Source organism: Dipteris shenzhenensis, chromosome 7, assembly GCF_047967505.1.
Source record: "Dipteris shenzhenensis isolate YYH24624 ecotype China chromosome 7, Dip_SZ_1.0, whole genome shotgun sequence".
NCBI lineage: Eukaryota > Viridiplantae > Streptophyta > Polypodiopsida > Gleicheniales > Dipteridaceae > Dipteris > Dipteris shenzhenensis.
In genome coordinates this window covers 25,803,811-25,823,318 of record NC_141602.1, presented here as the reverse complement: position 1 = coordinate 25,823,318, position 19,508 = coordinate 25,803,811, and the positions used below count along the sequence as shown (strand labels likewise).

General features: G+C 45.4%; 1 protein-coding gene across 1 annotated transcript in view; it reads left to right on the top strand.

The window, feature by feature from the left end:
* Window positions 1-19,508, top strand: part of LOC147900152 (uncharacterized) — a 50,523-nt gene that overhangs the window by 12,856 nt on the left and 18,159 nt on the right. The window lies entirely within an intron of this gene.

Sequence of the window (19,508 nt, the reverse complement as noted above, 5' to 3'; positions counted from 1 at the left end):
GAGTGGTACATACACATATTTATTCATCAATCCTAAAGTTCACACTAGCAAGCAACTGCAGCTGGAAAGAAGGGGATGTTTAGTGTGAGCTATCAGGGGAATCCTTTGCAGTCAAGTTTATAATGTTGTTTGTGAAAATGTTATAGCAGTTGTTGCTTATTGAAACAAAGAATTACATTTACCATTATCTTATTCTTCCTATTATTGTGACTCGCTGAAATGATCTTTGGTATGGCTATGGAAGCTGTTCATGATTATTCCTCCTGCAGAATGTGTGCAGCCATATTGTGCTGATGCCTGACCGGCTTCGTACACATTTTATTGCTATTATCAGCAGTGGCCTACCTTTTAATGTTGTCTTAGCATGAAACCTCGTAGTGCTCTCTTAAAGGGGAAGGGAGAAGATTGCTTCGTTAATGTTATCAGCAGTCACCTACCTTTTAATGTTGTCTTAGCATGAAACCTCTTAGTGCTCCACTGCTCTCTTAAAGGGGAAGGGGAAAGATTGCTTCCATATAAGATTGCAGAATATAACTTTACCTAAGAGATTTACAAGTCAGAAACTGAGATGTACAATATTGCTTGAGAAAAGATGAGTGGCCAAGACAGCCCCCCCCCCCAACACACACATGCACGCTTATCCAAGCTCTTTATTACAACGAGATACAAGACCAAGGTGTTGAAGTAAATCTTATGAGACCAAACTGAAAGGACTTAGACTATAGTCGGAGCTATGTAGAAGACATGAAAATGAATCTCAAGGCTGAGCAGTAAGCCTATATACATAGATAGTATCTCAAGGTAGCGTAGCTAGGTTGCTCAAGGCTACAAGGGCTCTCAAATCCTGAGGGAAGATGCTTGCACAATTTACCACTGCTTCCACACATCAGTAACACTTAGACAGTACTTTGAAAAAGAGAGCTTGATTCAGCATAACTGAATACTTCTAATTTACTGATACAACTTCAAAAGCTATGCAGAAATAATGCAAGTTGCTACAGATTTTCCCAGTATAGTTGTGGGGTGGGAGTAGTATTGCATAGGGTGAGAGCCGCATCAATAGTGGGAGCAGGACTGCATGGGAAAAAGGCTGCTGCAGGGCTGTGGGGAGGAGCTGCAGGAGGAGTTGCACCAGCAGGGCTGCATGGAGGTAGAGCTATAGGAGAAAGAGTTGCTGCAGGAGGACTACAGCTGTAGAGAGGAGCAGAAGGGGCTGCTGCTGCTGCAGAATGAGTAGGAGCTGCTGCAGAGGAAGAAGGGGCTGCTGTTGCTGTAGAAGGAACAGGAGGAGCTGTTGTAGAAGGGCTGCTGAAAAGGAAGGAGGTGTTGCTGGACTGCGTGGGGGAGGAGCTGCTGTGGCAGAGGGGGCAGGAGAGTATGCACCATCAAGAGGGGGAGAGGGAATGCGTGCAAATGAGGGGGAAGGAGTGTTTCTTTTATAATGGTAGGACAGGGCAGCATAAAAAACGTGGGAGTTTGTGCTCAATTTGGCGTGGGGCTGGCTCCCTTGGATTTTAGTGGGCTGCGGGGGGTGGCCCTCCATATGACCCCATAGGTTGCCATGTGTCCCATGCCAACATGTCAAGGCTGCCACCTCAGCATGCCACCTCAGCTTGCCAAGTGAGCATGCCACATCATCATACCACGTCATCATGCCACTGTCTACATCATCATGCCACGTGACATGCTGAAATTTTGGACTAAGGTTAACCACTCTTTATTTTCCTGACTAAACATTCGGTTTGGGTGATCAATACTACTTCTGTTTTCACCCTTAGGTTTTTGGCAATTAGCTCTATAAAAAGGGCTAGTCTAGGATTAGTTTGAATTTGGTTGGCCTACTCACATAGCCTATTAGGCCTAATAGTTTGGCGTCTTGTCCTGTATGTCTTTGACTACACCCAAGGCCACTGCAAACCTGATTAACAACCTCGAAGATTCTGAAAGGGCCATACTCGAGTCTCGTCCTTAAGAGTTGTCAACTCATCATGATATGTCACTGAGATATGCTGTATGGCCTATGAGAAAGTGCATCAGCCACTACATTTTCTGCTATAGGGGTGTATTGGATTTGGGGATATGCGGGCTGGCTCCCTTGGATTTTGGTGGACTGCATGCGAGCTGCAGTTCCGACAGTGGCAAGTGGTGCCATGGTTCATGCATGGCCCTCCACATGTCCCCACAGGCTGCCATGCGTCCCATGCCACATTCCAATGCTCCCACCTCAGCATGCCATGTCATCCTGACACATCATCATGCCACGTGTCATGTTGAAGTTGTGGACTAAGGTTATGTTAACCACTCTGTATTTGCCTAATTGGAAATACAGTTTGGGTGATCAATACTACTCCGATTTGACTTTTGTTTTCATCCTTAGTTTTCTGGCGGTCAGCTCTATAAAACGAACTATTCTAGGGTTAGTTTGGGTTTGGTTGGCCTTCTTGAATAAGGTATTAGTTTGTCGTCTTGTCTAGTACCTCTTTGACTCTTTCATGTTGACAGGCTCACACCCAAGGCTACTGCAAACATTCCATTTAATAGTTATTAGGTCGGTCCACATTCTATGCATTTGATTGGTCCGATGTTTGGATACTTGTGTGGGTTATGGTCTTTATGTTTTCTCATGGATATATGTCACAACTTGTGGGACACTAATGCCCATAACCCCTTCAATGGAGGTCCACCTTCAAATGCTAGACCCTAGCCAACTAGTACTAATTGAACAATAGGAAAATATATACATTCTTTTGGCAAACATCCTAATGTAAAGCTATGAATAAATGAATTACCAAGCAATTGGATGTATATTTTGTGATGAGAAGTGACATGGCATCCTTTGCTAAAGCTCTTTGCACTGTTGCTCACATGAGAATTACTTGCCTGATTTGTGCACCATGAGTATGGTGTCTTGGAGTTGTTCTGCTCTTTTGGCTAGAAGCCCAAAAATTTGTGATAGATTGACAGTCCCAAAATCAAATCAGTTGACTGTCCTGCAAATGCAAGCCCCAAATAGCAAGACGGAGTTGGAAAACAGCCTGTATACCACTTGAAACAGAGCAAAAACTGGCAGAAAGTGGCTCAAATGGATGCACTACATTACGAGCAAAGTTGGGGAATCTGTACGGCTGTACAATATATATATATATATATATATATATGACAAGATTGTATGTAGGAAAAATTTGGTCACGATTATGGAAGCATTGAAACCCCCTGAAATAATGTCAATCAGCCACTAGATTCCTTGGAAGTACAAAATTAATGTCATCTCTCTAGGCCATCATCTCCTGGTCGTATTGATGCCCTCTAGGCCCTCGTGTGTGCCATGTAGCTTTAGTTATTGGCACTTAGGTCACCTAGTACTTTTAGTGTATTATGACACCTAGTACTAGTGGTACCACTAGGACACTGTCCTAGGGTTCCCCTTTATTTTGTACTTTGTACTTTCATTTCATAGTAGTTGATGTGACGGCTTTCAGCGTTCTACTCCACGTTTGTACCTCCTTCCGCTTCCTTGAGCCTACAGTGGTATCAGAGTGGGTTGTTTGATTCTGGCACAAGCATTGGCATTGCATTCGCTTCCCAAAGTGCGTGCCATCCTGCTACCAGCTTTGATTAGCACAGGCCTCAGCGTCACACAGGCCTCAACGTCGCTACTTTTGTAATCAACCATGCAGGTAGCCATCCGTACGCTGCACTCTACTCTGAGGTGTCATCACGTATCATTGACGCACGTACGTAGTTGGATCGTTTTGCATAGCGTACAAATCACTTGTTCATCTTCCGTACAGTCAACTGCACGTCGTCCGTACAAAATTCTCTTTGGAGGCTTTTGTGTCACATTTGTAGGTTTGTGTAGTGACATTTGCTCCTCTGGTCTCAATTTCGGGATTTTGAAGTATTTGCCCTTTGTTGGCTCAATTTCATCTCCGAAATTTGGGCTTTTGAGTGATTTGACGTCAGATTGCCAATTTGCAACACTTTTTGGGCCTTTTTCTTAATCTGCCCTTTTTTGTTGCAATTTGCCCTTTAGAAATTGGGGCTTTTCACATTGGGCTTCAATTAGGCTTTACATTTGCAGACACTTTTCCACTCAGTTTGATTCAGATTGCAGTATATTCTCAGATTTGCAGGTTATTTTGCCACATTTGCTTAAATAGCAGTGACATTTACTTGCTTTGATTTGAAATTGGTGGTTTTCAGTGAAATTGACAGGAAATTGCAGGACATTTGGTCACATTTGCAAAGTTGCAGCTTAATTTGGGGCTTTTTCACATTTGCTCTATAAACTACTCGGTGCTTTCTATCAATTCAGACAACGGATTTTGCAGAGGCGTTTGAATGAGATGATTGCGAGTTGCCAAACACATATACTTGAACTTAAGAGTTTGCAATTAAGCTGGAATTAAGACTTATACAGCTTAAACACAAAGTGACATCATTGGAAAATGCAATATGATTGAGGGGCCAAGACGGCCCCCCCCCCCCCCTTATCCAGGCTCACTTTATTCTTCAAAATGGAGATACAAGACCAAGGTGCAATGCACCTTCCAAACTGATGAACTTAGTGAAAACCTAGGACCTAGATACAAGACTCGAGCATATGTGCAAGGTAGACAACAAAAAGGAGGGCTTCAAGCTCAGGTTTCAACTCTTGGCTTGCCCAATCCACAAGGAAGAAGCTTGCAACAATCACCACTTACATCCAACATTAGAGACAAGCACTAGTTTCTAGAAAGATAGTAGAAACAACATGAAATAGTGCTGTAAATGAGATAAACTTGACAATACAGGCTCCCTTCGTGACTTGACCCTTTTGTAGATGAAGTCCTTGATGCCTCTGAAGCTACCTTGGGTGAGGAGAGTGTGGAAATGGGGCTGGAATGAGAACAGCTTAGAAAAACAGCCTGTAGGCTAGAGAGAGAAAGCTTTTATGGAGTGATAGCTGTAGAGAGAGAGTGCCAATGCTGATTCGAAGGGAGGGGATGTAAGAGAGGAGCTGCTGCTGTTCCAGAGGTGCACAGAAAGGCAGATTTCTGCAAGGGAAATGGGCTGGAACAGTAGAGAGAGAAATTTTGCAGTAGAGAGAGAAAGACTGCAGCAGGAGAGAGAAAGGAGCTGTGGCTGCTCCAGGCTAGGAGAAGGAGAGAGGATGCTGCTGCTGTTCCAGAAGAGCTGAGAGGTGGCAGATTTCTGGAGAGGAGGGGTTGGAACTGTAGAGAGAGAATGTGCTGTTGTAGAGAGAAAGTGCTGCGGAGGTGAGAGAATGGCTTGGGGAGAAGCTGGCTGCACCCAAGGAGCTGGAGAGGTTCTGCTGCATCATCCAAAAGGAGGGAGAAGAAAAGTGACGAATTTTTCATGTGAGGAATGAAGGGGAGAGGCCTTCTTTTACAGGCTCAGCCCCCCCCCAGGCCTAGAGTGGAAGGTGGACACTTGTCTCAGATTTTTGGTGGGCTGCAGTCCCAAAGAGGACAGCCCACAACTTGCCCCAAATCTACCAGATTTGGGGCCAAACACTTGGCATGCATGCCCTGCCACTTGCCATGCATGCTGCCACATGTGTGGGACAGGTGGACTGACCTGCCAGCTCAGATTCCATGTGGCAGTCTGCCACGTGTCACTCCCAAAAATCCTAAAATTTCAAAGTTGTCAGAATTCAATTCTGATCGCACCCACGCGTTCTTAACAGCTTAGACTATCTATTGACGTACTCTAAGGTCATAATTGAGCCATACTGAGCTCATTTGTTTGTCGTCTTATCTTGTATCTCCATTACTCTTGGCATGCTGCCAGGCCCACACCCAAAGCTCAGGGAACATTCTCTTGAATGGTTTCTAGGTCGGTATGCAATCTGTGCATTTGATTGGTCCCATGTTTGGGTATTCAGGTGGGGTGTGGTTTCCAGATGTCCCTCTCAAAGAGAGGCCATCACTCTTGTGGGTTACTAATGCCCATAACCCCAAGCAAGGGGGTCCACCCTCAAATGCTAGACCTAGTCCCCTTGTCCGTAATTGAACAGTAGGAAAACATTTCATTTCTTAATAAGCATACTATTGAAAAACAAAAAGAAATAGTACCAAGCAAGTGGATACATGTTGAAGCAGGATGACATTCCCTCCGTCTTTCATTCGGCTGTCCGCAACTGAAATGCTTCCTCATAAGCATCCAGGATTTCAGGACACTCCTAAAATGTAGCTCTGTCCACCCATTGGGCATCGGTGGATGGGAGCCCTCTGAACTTCAAAAGGTACATTTTGCGAGTCGTGCCTCGACGTCCCGTAGTGAAGTTATGCAAAATAATTTGCTCTGGGATCAACAAGATCTTAGTGTCCTACTTCAGGTGCATCGTCCAGTGTGGGCTCTTGAGGTGGTTCCCCAATGAAGGGTTTCACTAAGCTTACGTGGAAGACATTGTGGATCTTCCAATGCTCTGGAAGTCTCAATCGGACTGAGACATCATTTATTACCTGCAACACTTGAAAAGGACCATAATATCGAAAGGATAGCTTGAAGTAGATGCGCTTTTTGCCCACTTTGGTTTTTAACTGGGCTTTCTCAAATTTCAATAAGACCCATTGGCCTTCTTTCATTGCAAACGCCCTCCGTCTTTTATTTGCAGTTGCTCTTTGTTTCTCCTGTGCCTTTTGAATGGCTGCTCGAACTGTGGCATAAGTAGAGTCATAATCCTCCATGAATTGATCAACGGCAAAGATTTTCTCTTTTGTTTGCATGAGTAGAGTTGGTAAAGATCTACCATATACAATTTCGAAAGGAGCTTTTTCAGTGGAGGAATGAATTGTGTTGTTATAAGCAAACTCCACAAGAGGATGGAATTTCTCCCAAAAGGTTTGCTGGTCATGCACATAAAATTTCAGCAAATCCAAGAGTGTACTATTCGTAACTTCAGTTTGGCCATCCGTTTGAGGATGAAAAGCTGAGGAGAAACTTAGAAGAGTTGCAAGGTTCTCAAACAAAGCCTGCCAGAAGTTACTAGTGAACTTTGAGTCTCTATCTGATACTAAATACTTGGGCATGCCGTGGTGTCTAAAGATGTGTCTAGCTTCAGGTTCCTTGAGATTCTTTCTGCAAGGAATGAAGTGGGCTTGCTTGCTGAATCGATCTACTATCACCCAAATCATGTCATGATTTTGATTGGTCCTGGGAATTCCTGTAATGAAGTCCATGGTGATGTGTTCCCATGGTCTGTCACGAATGGGTAGGGGCTGAAGTAAACCCTTGGGTTTTCCTCTCTCATACTTAGCTTTTTGACATGCGAGACAAGCTGAAATGTAGGCAGCAGTGTCCTTTTTCATGTTAGGCCAGTAGAAAAATTCATCCATGGCTGAAAAAGTGGCCACAATACTCCTATGACCAGCATAGGGTGGGTTATGGCTTTCCTCCATCACTTTAGATCTAAGCTGCTTTGTGATACATAGTTTGTTTTCCATGAATAAATAGCCATCCCTGATGTGGTAGGCATGATGGGTGCCTCCATCTTTCAAATGTGCCCATGGTTGAGCAAAATCAGCATCTCCCTCATAGAATTCTTTGAGAGCTGTTAGCTCATCATGATAGGGAACTGAAATATGGTGAAGCCGTGGTCTACGAGAAAGGGCATCAGCCACTACATTTTCTTTTCCAGGAGTATATTGTATCTGAAAATGAAATGATTGCAGAAAGGTAGATCATTTCATACGTCTCTCTCTGATCAGAGGTTCAGTTACAAAATATTTAAGACTTTCATGATCAGTTTTTACAAGAAAATCTATCCCCAAAAGATAATGTTTCCAAAGTTTGAGAGCATGAATTACAGCTAAGAGTTCTTTTTCATAGATATCATAGTGAAGTTCAGCATCTCTTAGCCGTTGGCTTTCAAAGGCCATAGCATGACCATTCGGGGTAAGAGAAGCCCCAAGGCAATCGCCATTGGCATCAGCTGCTACTAGGAATGGTACAGGAGCTGTAGTCGGGGCATGCTTTAGAGCATTAAAAGAGTCCTTTTCTTTTTGGGTCCATCTGAACTTCAGATTTTTCTTAGTGAGATCATGTAGAGGAGCTGCAAGTTCAGCAAAATGCCAAATAAACCTTCGGTAATATGAGCATAGGCCTAGAAAAGACCTTACCTCATGGGCATTCTTCAAGTCAGGCCACTCTACAATTGTTTGTATCTTGGCTGGGTCCATACGGACACCTTCTCGTGAGATAATGTGACCAAGATAGTGAATCTCAGGAAGAAAGAACTCACTTTTCTTCTCATTGATGTGAAGTGCATTTTCAGCTAAGATTTGAAATACAATTTTTAGATTTCCTTATGCTCTTCCTCATTCTTGCTAAAAATGAGGATGTCATCAAAGAAGACGGCAGTGAACTGTCTATAGTTCCTGAACAACCGTTCCATCAGCCGATTGAACGTGGCTGGGGCATTAGTAAGGCCAAATGGCATTACCATATATTCATACAACCCAAATGTGGTTCGGAAGGCTGTTTTATGAATGTCCTCAGGTACAACTCGTACCTGATGGTAGCCACTCTTAAGATCTATGCGGCTGAAAATTTCAAATCCTTCTAAACGATCAAAGATATCATATATACGAGGAATCGGGAAACGATTCTTAACCGTCTGTTTGTTTAAGGCTCTATAGTCTATGCACATCCTGTAGGTTTTATCCTTCTTTTGGACTAGTAAGACAGGAGAGCAAAAAGAAGAACTACTGGGTTGGATCAATCCCTTGTCTAAGAGTTCTTGGACTTGCTTGAAGATTTCATCTTGTTGAGATTGACTAACTCTATATGGGGGTCTATTTGGAGGTGAAGACCCTGAAACTATGTCAATTTTGTGATCCTCTGGTCTCTCAGGAGGGAGGTGACTAGGAAGTTCTTGAGAGAAGCAACTAGAGAATTCCTGAAGGAAATCTAATCTTTCTTTTGTGAGAGGATCTGACTTTTCTTCACTTGGTTGCTTATCGCGTACAAACACTAGAATAGAACATACTCCTTTCTTAAGCAAATTGGGAGATCATGCATGACTTACCATAGGAATGGTGTTTCCTGAAACTCCCGATGTAATGCTCACATCTCTACCCTTATGTTGGAGGGTTAGAACATTCTTCACATAATCGATTCGGGGGTTGACTTGCTTATGCCAGGGCATGCCGAGAATTACATCTGATCCTTGAAGTGGTGCCACCATGAAGGGTAGATGATCCAAATACCCTTGGATGTGTACCCGAAGCTTGCCGATGATGGGGTACACCTTCTCTTCTTGGTTCTTGAAGGCTGCAGTTGCCTCCAAGGCTTCTCCTTTATCCTCTGGAGGTTGACTCTACTCTCTCTCTATCCTCATCTCCTTTCTCTCTCTATGGTAAACAACGCTCATTCTTGGCTAAAGGTTTAAAGAAGGTCTTGCTGTGAATTACACGATTAGATAACCGTTGCATGCTACATTGGTATCAGAGCTTCGGTCTATATCCAGCTTGACTACCACGAGTGTATGGTTGTGCTAAGATCTGGAAAGGACACACAATCAAGCGCCATGGAAGGGTCAAGAAAAGATTTCAACCGTGAAGACTTTGAAGAGGAGAAAGACTACCAATAAGATATGCTTCCGCCAAATGCTCAAGAAGTGATGGCGAACCTTCTAGAGCAAAATCGGGTCCTGTTGCAGCAACTCGAAGAACATTCATCCCAGCTGGAAGAAAGCAGAAGACAGTTGGACCAGACAAAACGACGTCTGGAGGAAAAAGAAGCTAGAAAGCCGCTGGAAGAAAGAGGAATCACAGATTTTGAAAAACTGCTCTTGTTGATGCGTGAGGAACGTAAAAATGAGGAGGCATTGCGACGTGCAAAGCTCGCCCAGGCAGAGAGGTAACAAAAGCTAGATCGAGACACGATGCTTCTCCAACACAAACAGATGTTAGCTGCTATGCAGGTAAGTTTGAGCGCAGCGGTCGTCTCCGCCATAGCTTCACCATCAACAAAGGTAACACCACTCACTCGGTCCACTCCAAATTTTGTTAAGTATGATGGTAAGTGTGACCATTCAGCAATTTTGAAATTTATTCATCAGTTTGTAGCTCATTTTCTGTTAGCGTGGATTTAAGATGAGCAAGATAAAGTCCACCTTGCAGCCCCTCTTCTTACAGGTGAGGCGATGACTTGGTGGCACGTTTAAGACGAATTTCGTTTGGGCAACGTTTGTGGCCGACCTCAAAGTCCATTTTCTCCCACCCCAATATATGCTTAACTTGGAGGATGAGTTCGCTTGTCTCTCCCAGAATGGTTTGCCTGTGTTAACATACAGTAATAAGGTTATCACACTGGCGCAATAGTTGGGCGTGACAGAGAGCGCCAAGATGAAGCAATTTATTTGAGGTTTGGACACGAACATACGTTTTATCATTCAGAACTTCGACCCGTCGGATTATGAGCGGGCGTTGACTCTCGCACAGAATTAGGAGATGATGCTGAGCGGGGAAAAGCCCAAGCTGGTTCAGAAAGATTCCAAAGCTCCGCAGCAGTCAAACAACACAGCGGGTAAGGATTAGAAGGACAACCAGTTCCAAAAGAAGGATGGCTAGGCTTCTGGTCAAAAGAAGGAGTCCAAGCCAAAGATGACTCCGGATAAGAAGGCTAAAGCGGATATTACGGGAGGCTATTTACAGCCCGATGAGCAGAAGCGGTACCACCAAGAACATCGCTGCTTTCATTGCCACCACATCGCTGGACATGGCAAGAAGGATTCTCCGAAGTGGCTTGCCGAAAAGGTTGCGAAAGCATCTACTTCCTCCGTCGCTAATGTATTGGCTCTTCCAGCTCCGCCTCCATCCTCAGCTACGAATGCCGTCTTTCCTACTTTGAACGTCGTTCCCATGGTGGTCTTTCAAGATAAGGAGGAGAGCGACTTTTTAGATCAAAAGACGCGCTCATTCGAGCGTACGGCACAGCTAACGGGTAACGGGCATCAGTTTATTGTCCTGTTTGATATGGGGAGTTCAAGAGATGCCATCTCTCCTCAGCTTACCAAGACAGTGGGGTGCACCTTGGTGCCTCACGAGCTTGCAGTGGATGGATTCACGCCCGGCTTGCGCGCACACATCACGCATAAGGCCATCCAGTTCACTTTTTTAGTTCAGAAGGCCATGTTTATGCGGGATTTTATATTGACTCCTTTGATGGGGTGCAACATGATCCTCGGGATTCAGTGGTTCCGTAGCATGTTCTGACGCCTGATTGGCAGCAGGATACCTTCACGATTGTGGGAGGTTTACCTGAGCCCGCCGTGATACGCGGTGATCGGAGCATACCAAGGATTCCATTAATCTCTCATATTCATGCAGGTCGTGCCGCCCGCAAGGGTGCCATGTGTGTACTTGTCTATGTCCAGTGCCAGATCACTGCAGTTCAAGCCGCTCCTCCGATGGGACAAGTAATGGTGGATCTACTCCAAGAGTTCAAAGACATCATGCTCTGGGACGATCTGCCACCCTAGCGACCTCCCAACCGATCGGAAGACCATCTCATCCATCTACTTCCGGACTCGACACCTCCAAGTAAGTTCCCTCATCGACTTTCAAAGTCTATGAAGGGGGAGTTAGAGCAGCAATTGTCTCAATTACTGCGCGCAGGGTTTATTAGTCCTTCTTCACCTTTTGCTGCACCCATTCTATTTGTGGCAAAGAAGGATAAGTCCGCACGACTATGTGTCGACTACAGAGCACTTAACAAGCTTACGGTAAGCAACAAGTTTCCTATGCCCCGCATCGAGTACATCTTGGAAAGACTCAATTGTGCAAGATTTTTTTCAAAGATTGACCTCAAGAGTGGCTACCATCAAGTCGGGATTTTTGAAGCTGACATTCCAAAGATAGCTTTTTGAACCGAGCGAGCTCATTACGAGTTCGTCGTCATGCCCTTTGGTCTGAAGAATGCACCACCAACATTCAACAAGATGATGTCCCGGGTATTCGCAGAGTATATTGGGAAGTGCATGTTCATCTTTCTTGATGATGTCCTTATATGTGTGGCGACCTGCTCTTGTACGAGCCCCTTCCTCTGTATGGGGACTGTTGATAACGATCATCACTATACCTATCATAGCTATGGCTGCGACTGCGGCTCCTTCCCCGGTTTCTACTAGGGCTCCGACTGTGGCTGCGACTAAGGAACCTTGCGCTATGTGGAGAACGGCTTTGATATGGTGACCTTGGAGAAATGCTCCCTTACAGAGGAAGGGGCTTGTACAAGAGCAGGTCGCCACACAGAGGCCGTTCACCTTGGAGACAAGGTTCCTTAGTTGCAGCCACAGTCGGAGCCCTAGTAGAAGCCGGGGAAGGAGCCGCAGTCGTAGCCATAGCTACGATAGGTATAGTGATGATTGTTATCGACAGTCCCGGTACAGAGGAAGGGGCTTGTACAAGAGCAGGTCGCCACACAGCGCATACTGTGCCTTCATGCTATCAAGATCCTTTCCTTTGATTTTGATCTCTCTACCCTCATCTCCTTTCTCTGTCTGTGGTAAACAACGCTCATTCCTCGCTAAAGGTTTAAAGGTCTTGCTGTGAATTACATGATCAGATAACCGTTGCATGCTACAGTAGTTGATGTGATGGCTTTCAGCGTTCTGCTCCACGTTTGTACCTCCTCCTGCTTCCTTGAGCCTACAATCTCTAGGCAGATGTTTGCGTCTGCCCTGGCAAAATTTCAGCAAGTTTTGGCGATGAAATCAGCAAGAAAACCTTGAAAAACAACTGCGGGACTATTTTACAGCTCCAGAAGCAGGCACAAATTTCTTGTGCTGTTCCAAAGCTGTCCCAACTATCAATGAACCAAGAAAAATCAGTGCTGCTGGCTGAAGGTTTGGAGCGAAGGTCAAGTTCAAAAAGGAGCTGGAAACTGCAAAAACGAGCTGAAGTACGGGTCGAAATGCTGGCTGGGAGCTGAGCTGAGGTGAATGTAAGCACAAGGATAGCAATTAGAAGATATGACACTGCTCTAATACCACTGTTGGATGTGGGGAGTTGGAATGCAAGGGAGCAAACAACAAGCTGAAGGAACTGAAGTGTACTTGCAAATGGATAATGAGAAAGTACAAATGGTGGCTTATATAAGACCCAAACTCAACTTAGGACTAAGTGTCCTAAGTGAACTAGGACTACAGTCCCAAATGGATGGACTAAATATCCTAACTAGGCCCAACTCTCCTATACGAGGGTTGAGTGACAACATGGATTACTTTCCACACACAAGGCCTTCCTTTGGACTGAAATCATTGGAAATGGAAACAAAGGAGTTGTAAGTACTAGTGGATGTGCAAGTGTACAAATACCACTCGCACTTGCTTGGATGCACTCATGCTATTTAGCCTTTAGAACTTAATTCAATCTCTAGAAAGCATGTCACTATGCATGCAACGAGGGCTGTTCACCATTGATGATCGTGTGAGGCAATGGTAAGTGTTTGGAGCTGCCCATTGTCATGTGCACGGATTGGTATCCGACGTGTACTGGGTACACAAGACTAGCTCAGGTAGCTTGGGGAGGCTTAGAGCTAGGCAGGCTTGATTCTCGGGTTGAGTGGCAAGGGTACGAACCAGTTAGAGGTCTTCGCTATTTTTGGCACTTGGGGCCTGAGTCTATATAAGGGGCCCAGAGGTTCAGTTCTCAGAGAGCCGATGGGAGCAAGTTTCGTTCCCGCTAGGTCTGATCCTGGATTGAGTCGTGGGCGCGCGCCTGCATCATAGCATAGCCCAAGGCCCAACAGCAGATCCCAAGCTTCACAGTGCCACCTAGTGGTATGGGACACCAGGCTGGTTAGGATCTGGTTGGGAGTGGCCAGCAAGGAGCTTGGCTCCTGGATTGCCAGCCTCCGCTAGCCCCTTCTTCTTTCGACCAGCCAGTCTCTTTCTCTCATCCCCCTCTGTTTCGTCAGATTTTCTCTCTGTTCCAGTCTCCTAGTTTCGAGCCCACCTGTCCCTTCTCTTCTCTCAGCCTATTTTCTTCATCAGATTCGATTCAGTTATGGCTGATTCTGTAGACCTTGAGCTTGCGATGGGAGACCAGGATATCAACTACCATGCGGAGGATGAACAGGGTCTCTACAATGTGTTGGGGTAAAGGCACATTGCCAACCCTTCATTAAAAGATAGGACACCTATGACTGTCTTAAGACAGTCATAGGGTAAACCTAATCCTAATAAAACATAAGTGAGTTTGTGGTGTGGCTCATCATTCTTCACACCCGCACTAGAGTGTCACTCTCTCTTACTCTCACTCTCTTGCTCTCTTCCACTTCACTCCCCCTCACAACTGGTATCAGAGCCTACCTAGCTCTCCCTTCTCCCGCCCAGCCTTCTCCCTTGCCTACCCTCTCTTCCGTACGGGCAGATCCGTACGGCCGTACGTCGTCCGTACGACCGTACGGACGGGCTCGACCTGCGCAGGAAGCGGCGGTGCATTTTCGCAGGGCAGCTCCAAGGGTGGCGCATTTTCGCGGGCTGCAGGGTGAAGGCGTAGGCGCGGGCTGCAGGGTTTCTTGCGCGGGTTGCAGGGCGACATCGCGGGCGCGGGCGTCGTCAGGTTGCAGCTGTACAGCAGCTGCTGTACGCAGCATTCCGACGCTGCATCAGGCAGCTGCATAGCTGCTGTGTGCAGCTACTCATACGGCAGCCGTACGGACTGTCCGTACAGTCGTACGGACTGCCGTACAACTGTGTACGGGCGTCTTCTTCTGGTATCTCACCTGGAGGTACAGTTTTTGCTGCAAAGACTCGATTTTTTGGGGGAAAGCGTGCCTGCTACAGGGACAGAGAGTACACAGGTACTCTGCAGGGACAGAAGTACAGCAGGTACTTTGCAGGTACTGAAAAGTACAGCAGACACATTTTTTTTTTTGTTGGAAGAGGAATAGTGCTGAAGCACTCTGTTTTGTGCATGTACGCGCAGTACATGAAGCATTTCTGATACATTCCTGAAGCATTTCAGCTGTATACTGTGCATTTGTTGAGGTACAGCAGGTACTCTCGTGTCACTCACGCTTGAGGTGACTTGTGCCACAGTGGTGGTGTTTGCGCAGTTACTTGTCTTTCAGGAAGGTCAGATGCTTGTTTTGCAGAAGCTTCTATGCATTTACTAAGTGCAATTCTCAGTTTTGGGTGACCATTTCAAAGGGCTTTTGCCTGGATGTGTTTGCAGTATATGCCTCGAGGCAGTGTGTAGCCAGGGAGCACACATTTGCTCTGTTTCCGCAGTGCATTTGGTGACATTTGTTGCAGGTCACATTCTTTGTACGCACTTTGAAAATCTCAGTTGAGCCACGCTTGGTCAGGGCGCATCGAGTTTACTCGGTCCCTAATTGCCCATCGTTGACAGTGCTCAAAAGATTTTCTTCTTGGTGTTTGTACTTTGTGATTTGTGTTGTTACTGAGTACACAGGGGCAGTCTATGCATTGCACATTGTCAGGTACAAGTGTCAGAGAGTTTTCATATTGCATGTTACCTCAGTGTTGAGGTGTTCTCCACTTGATTCAGGGGTCAGATCAAGGGGCTTTTGCCCAGACTTTGTTTGATAGCACTTGTGGGTTACCGACAGAGATCTTCAGATGCATTTTCTCCCCTTGGTCTAAGGGTGATTGCTTGGGATTTATCCCATTTACTGTTGCAGGTTTTGTGACAGGCTGAAGGATCATTTACTGTTTTTGGGGTGTTTGTCAAGTGGTTTCTGCAATTTAACTCAGTGCAATACCTCATCTGAGGTGGGAGAAGTGATCAGTACAGCAGTGTTTACAGCAGTGTTGGTGGTTTTGTCAGATGATTATGCACTGTTAAGCACTTGTTGAGCAGCAGCAGCAGTCTGAAATTACTGTTTTTATGCCTCTTTGAGCTCAAACAGTTTGTCAGAAGGTACAGTATTTGCAGGGTCATTTACTGTTTTGCTGCAGATTTTACTGACAGTAAAAACAGCACCATTGAAAGTGCTTCTGGCTCTTGAATAGAGCAGGTTTTTTCTGAGAAATCAGAATTTTTATTCAGTCTTTTTACTTCCAGGGAGTCAGGTACTTTCCTCATCTGATATGGCATCAGGGGGAGGTGATTCTTCAATTCTGAACATAAAGAAACTGGAAGGAGCACACAACTATGCTTTATGGGCAGAACAATGCTTGAATGTACTTCTGTTAAAGAAGATTGCTAAGCCCATAAGGGTGAAGGGTGTCAAGCCATCTGATATGGCAGCTGATGACTGGGAAGAGCTTGATTTGTCCGCGAGGGCAGCTATCATGCTCACTATTTCAGACACTCTTGTGTTCAATGTACAGGCTGAAAAGACCTCTTATGGTCTATGGCAAAGACTAGAAGAATTGTATGCCCAAAAGAGCTCAGCCAGTAAGGTTTATTGGCTGAAGAAGCTGGTCGATCTTCGCATGAAGGAAGGTACAGCTATGACCTCACACTTGAGTGAGTTCAATGCTATCTTTACACAGCTGATTGCACAGGGGTTGAACCTTGATGAGGAGTTCAAGGCTACTTTCTTGCTGTGTACCCTCCCCGAGAGTTGGGACACTTTCAAGACCACCCTGTCAAACTCGAATGCCACTCTTATTTATGCTGATGTAGAGAGCTCTCTCCTTATGGAGGAGATGAGCAGGAAGAATAATGCGGGCAGCAAGTCTTCAAATGCTTTGCAGGTACAGGACAGAGGCAGGACTCAGCAGAAGGGGAGATCTGCTAGTAAGTCCAAATCCCGCAGTCAGTCCCGTGGCAAAAAGGACATTGAATGCTTTTATTGTGGCAAGAAGGGACATGTGAAGTCGAAGTGCTTCAAGTTCATACGGGATCAGAAAGCCAAGAAGGCTGAAACAAAGGATGCAGGAAATGCAAGCAAAGGCAAAGGCAAGGCCAAGGCAGATGACTTGGATGTAGTGAATGTTGCAGCAGAGGACAGTGACAGTGACATACATGATGTTTTATGCTCTGCTTTGGTTATTGATGGCCATGACATGCACACCTGGCTCTTGGATTCAGGTGCCTCTTTTCATGTTACTCCTCATAGGGAGTGGTTTACTTCCTACACAGGTACTCATGGAGTTGTTCATCTTGGGAACAACTATGCATGTCAGATTGCAGGGATTGGCAGTATACAGATAGTATTTTCTGATGGACAGTCATTTATGCTTGATGGTGTTCGCCATGTGCCGCAAATCAAGAAAAATCTGATTAGCACTGGCTTATTGGATGACAGTGGTTACCACACCACATTTGGGGATTCCAAATGGGTGATTACTGATGGCCAGACTGTAGTGGCTGAGGGTTTTAAGAGTGATACCTTGTACCCTCTTTATGTTTCCAGTGTGGGTAATCATGTTGTTGCCATAACCGAGCTGCCAAAGGTTTCATTGTGGCATAGCCGGTTGGGACACATGTCTGTTAAAGGAATGCAAGAACTGTCACGTTTGGGTTATTTGCCGCCTCTCTCTTTTTCAAATTTGCCTACTTGTGATCATTGTATTTTTGGCAAGCATTCTGTGACTCCTCATAAGAGGAGAACTCCCCAGAATAGAGCACCACTTGATCTAGTGCACACTGATTTGTGTGAGATGCCACAGTTATCTCTAGGGGGTGCAAAATATTTTATTACTTTTATTGATGATGCCACACGTAAGGTGTGGGTCTATTTCTTGAAGCATAAGGGAGATGCCTTAGATGCTTTCAAGAAGTTTGTCGCTCAGGTTGAGAATCGGACAGGTCGTAGGCTGAAATGCCTCAGATCCGATAATGGGGGTGAGTATGTGTCACATGCTTTTGTGCAGTTTTGCCAAGCTAAGGGCATCAAACAGGAACTCACAGCCCCTCATAATGCATCTCAAAATGGTGCAAGTGAGCGGATGAATCGAACTATTTAGGAGAAGGTTCGATGTATGTTGTCTTATGCTGCATTACCCCATGGCTTTTGGGCAGAAGCCGTGCAAACAGCAGTTCACATTATTAACAGGTCACCAAATAAGGCTTTGGAGTTGAAAGTGCCAGAGGAGGTGTGGTCTGGCAAGCCACCCTCTTATAAGCACTTACGTGTATTTGGCTGCGAGTGCTTTGCTCATGTACGCAAAGAACTACGCACCAAACTGGATCCAAAGTCTATCAGATGCATCTTTTTGGGTTATGGTGACGAAGGTGAAATGGGGTACAGGTTATGGGATCCCGTTAAACGGAAGATTATACACAGCAATGATGTCATCTTTAAAGAAGATAGTGTACACAAGGAACCCGTGCAACCTGTAGAATACAGGAGGGTTATTTATGATGATGTTGGACAGCAAAGAATGCCCATTTATATGCAGCAGCAGGCTGCTGCAGATCACCCTGTTCAAGAGGGTATACAGGCTGAAAATCAGCCAGATAATTTTGCCAATGATGCACCACTGGATGTGCCAACAGATGGGGCTGAAGTACAGCCAGATATGGTGGTACAGCCACCCGTCATGCATGAAGAACAGGCTGGACAGCAGCCTAATCCGGAACATTTTGTTAGGAGGAGCACCCGTGCACAACGGCCTCCTGCCAGGTTTGTTCCAGGAGCCAATAATGTGGCTGATTTTATCATCCTGACAGATTGTGGTGAGCCTTCCAGCTTCAAGGAAGCTATGGGAAGTACAGAGAAAAAGAAGTGGGAAAAAGCCATGCAGTCAGAAATGGACTCCCTACTTCAGAATGATACATGGGACTTGGTGCAGTTACCTGCAGGCAGAAAGGTTTTGCCATGCAAGTGGGTTTACAAAGTCAAAGTGGATTCAAATGCTTTACCTCGGTATAAGGCCAGATTGGTTGCCAAGGGATTTAAGCAGGAAAAGGGCATTGACTTTGATGAGATTTTTTCCCCTGTAGTCAAGATGACTACTTTGAGAGCAGTGTTAGCTCTTGTTGCTCATGATGACATGGATTTATGTCAGATGGATGTGAAGACAGCTTTTCTTCACGGAGATCTTCATGATGAAACCTATATGAGTCAGCCAGAGGGATATGCTGTTAAAGGGAAAGAACAGCTTGTGTGTAAGCTCAAGAGGAGCTTATATGGACTCAAGCAGGCGCCAAGGGAATGGTACAAAAAGTTTGATGCCTTCATGCAGTCCCAAGGGTATCATCGGTGTGAGACCGATCATTGCTTGTACACCAAACGGGCAAAGGATGGCACTTTGATGCTACTCATTCTATATGTGGATGACATGCTTATTGCCAGTAAATCTCAGCATGAGATTAGTGCTTTGAAGAGACAACTGCATAAGTCTTTTGACATGAAAGACTTGGGTGATGCAAATCATATTCTTGGCATGCGTATTACTCGTGACAGGTCCAAGGGACTTTTGTTTTTGTCACAGAAAGAGTACATTGACAAAGTACTGCAGAGGTTTAAAATGGAGGGGGGGAAGTCCATTAGTACCCCGTTGCCTCCACATTTAAAACTCAGCAGTAAGGACAGCCCTAGATCAGATGATGATAAGGCTGAAATGGCCAAGGTTCCGT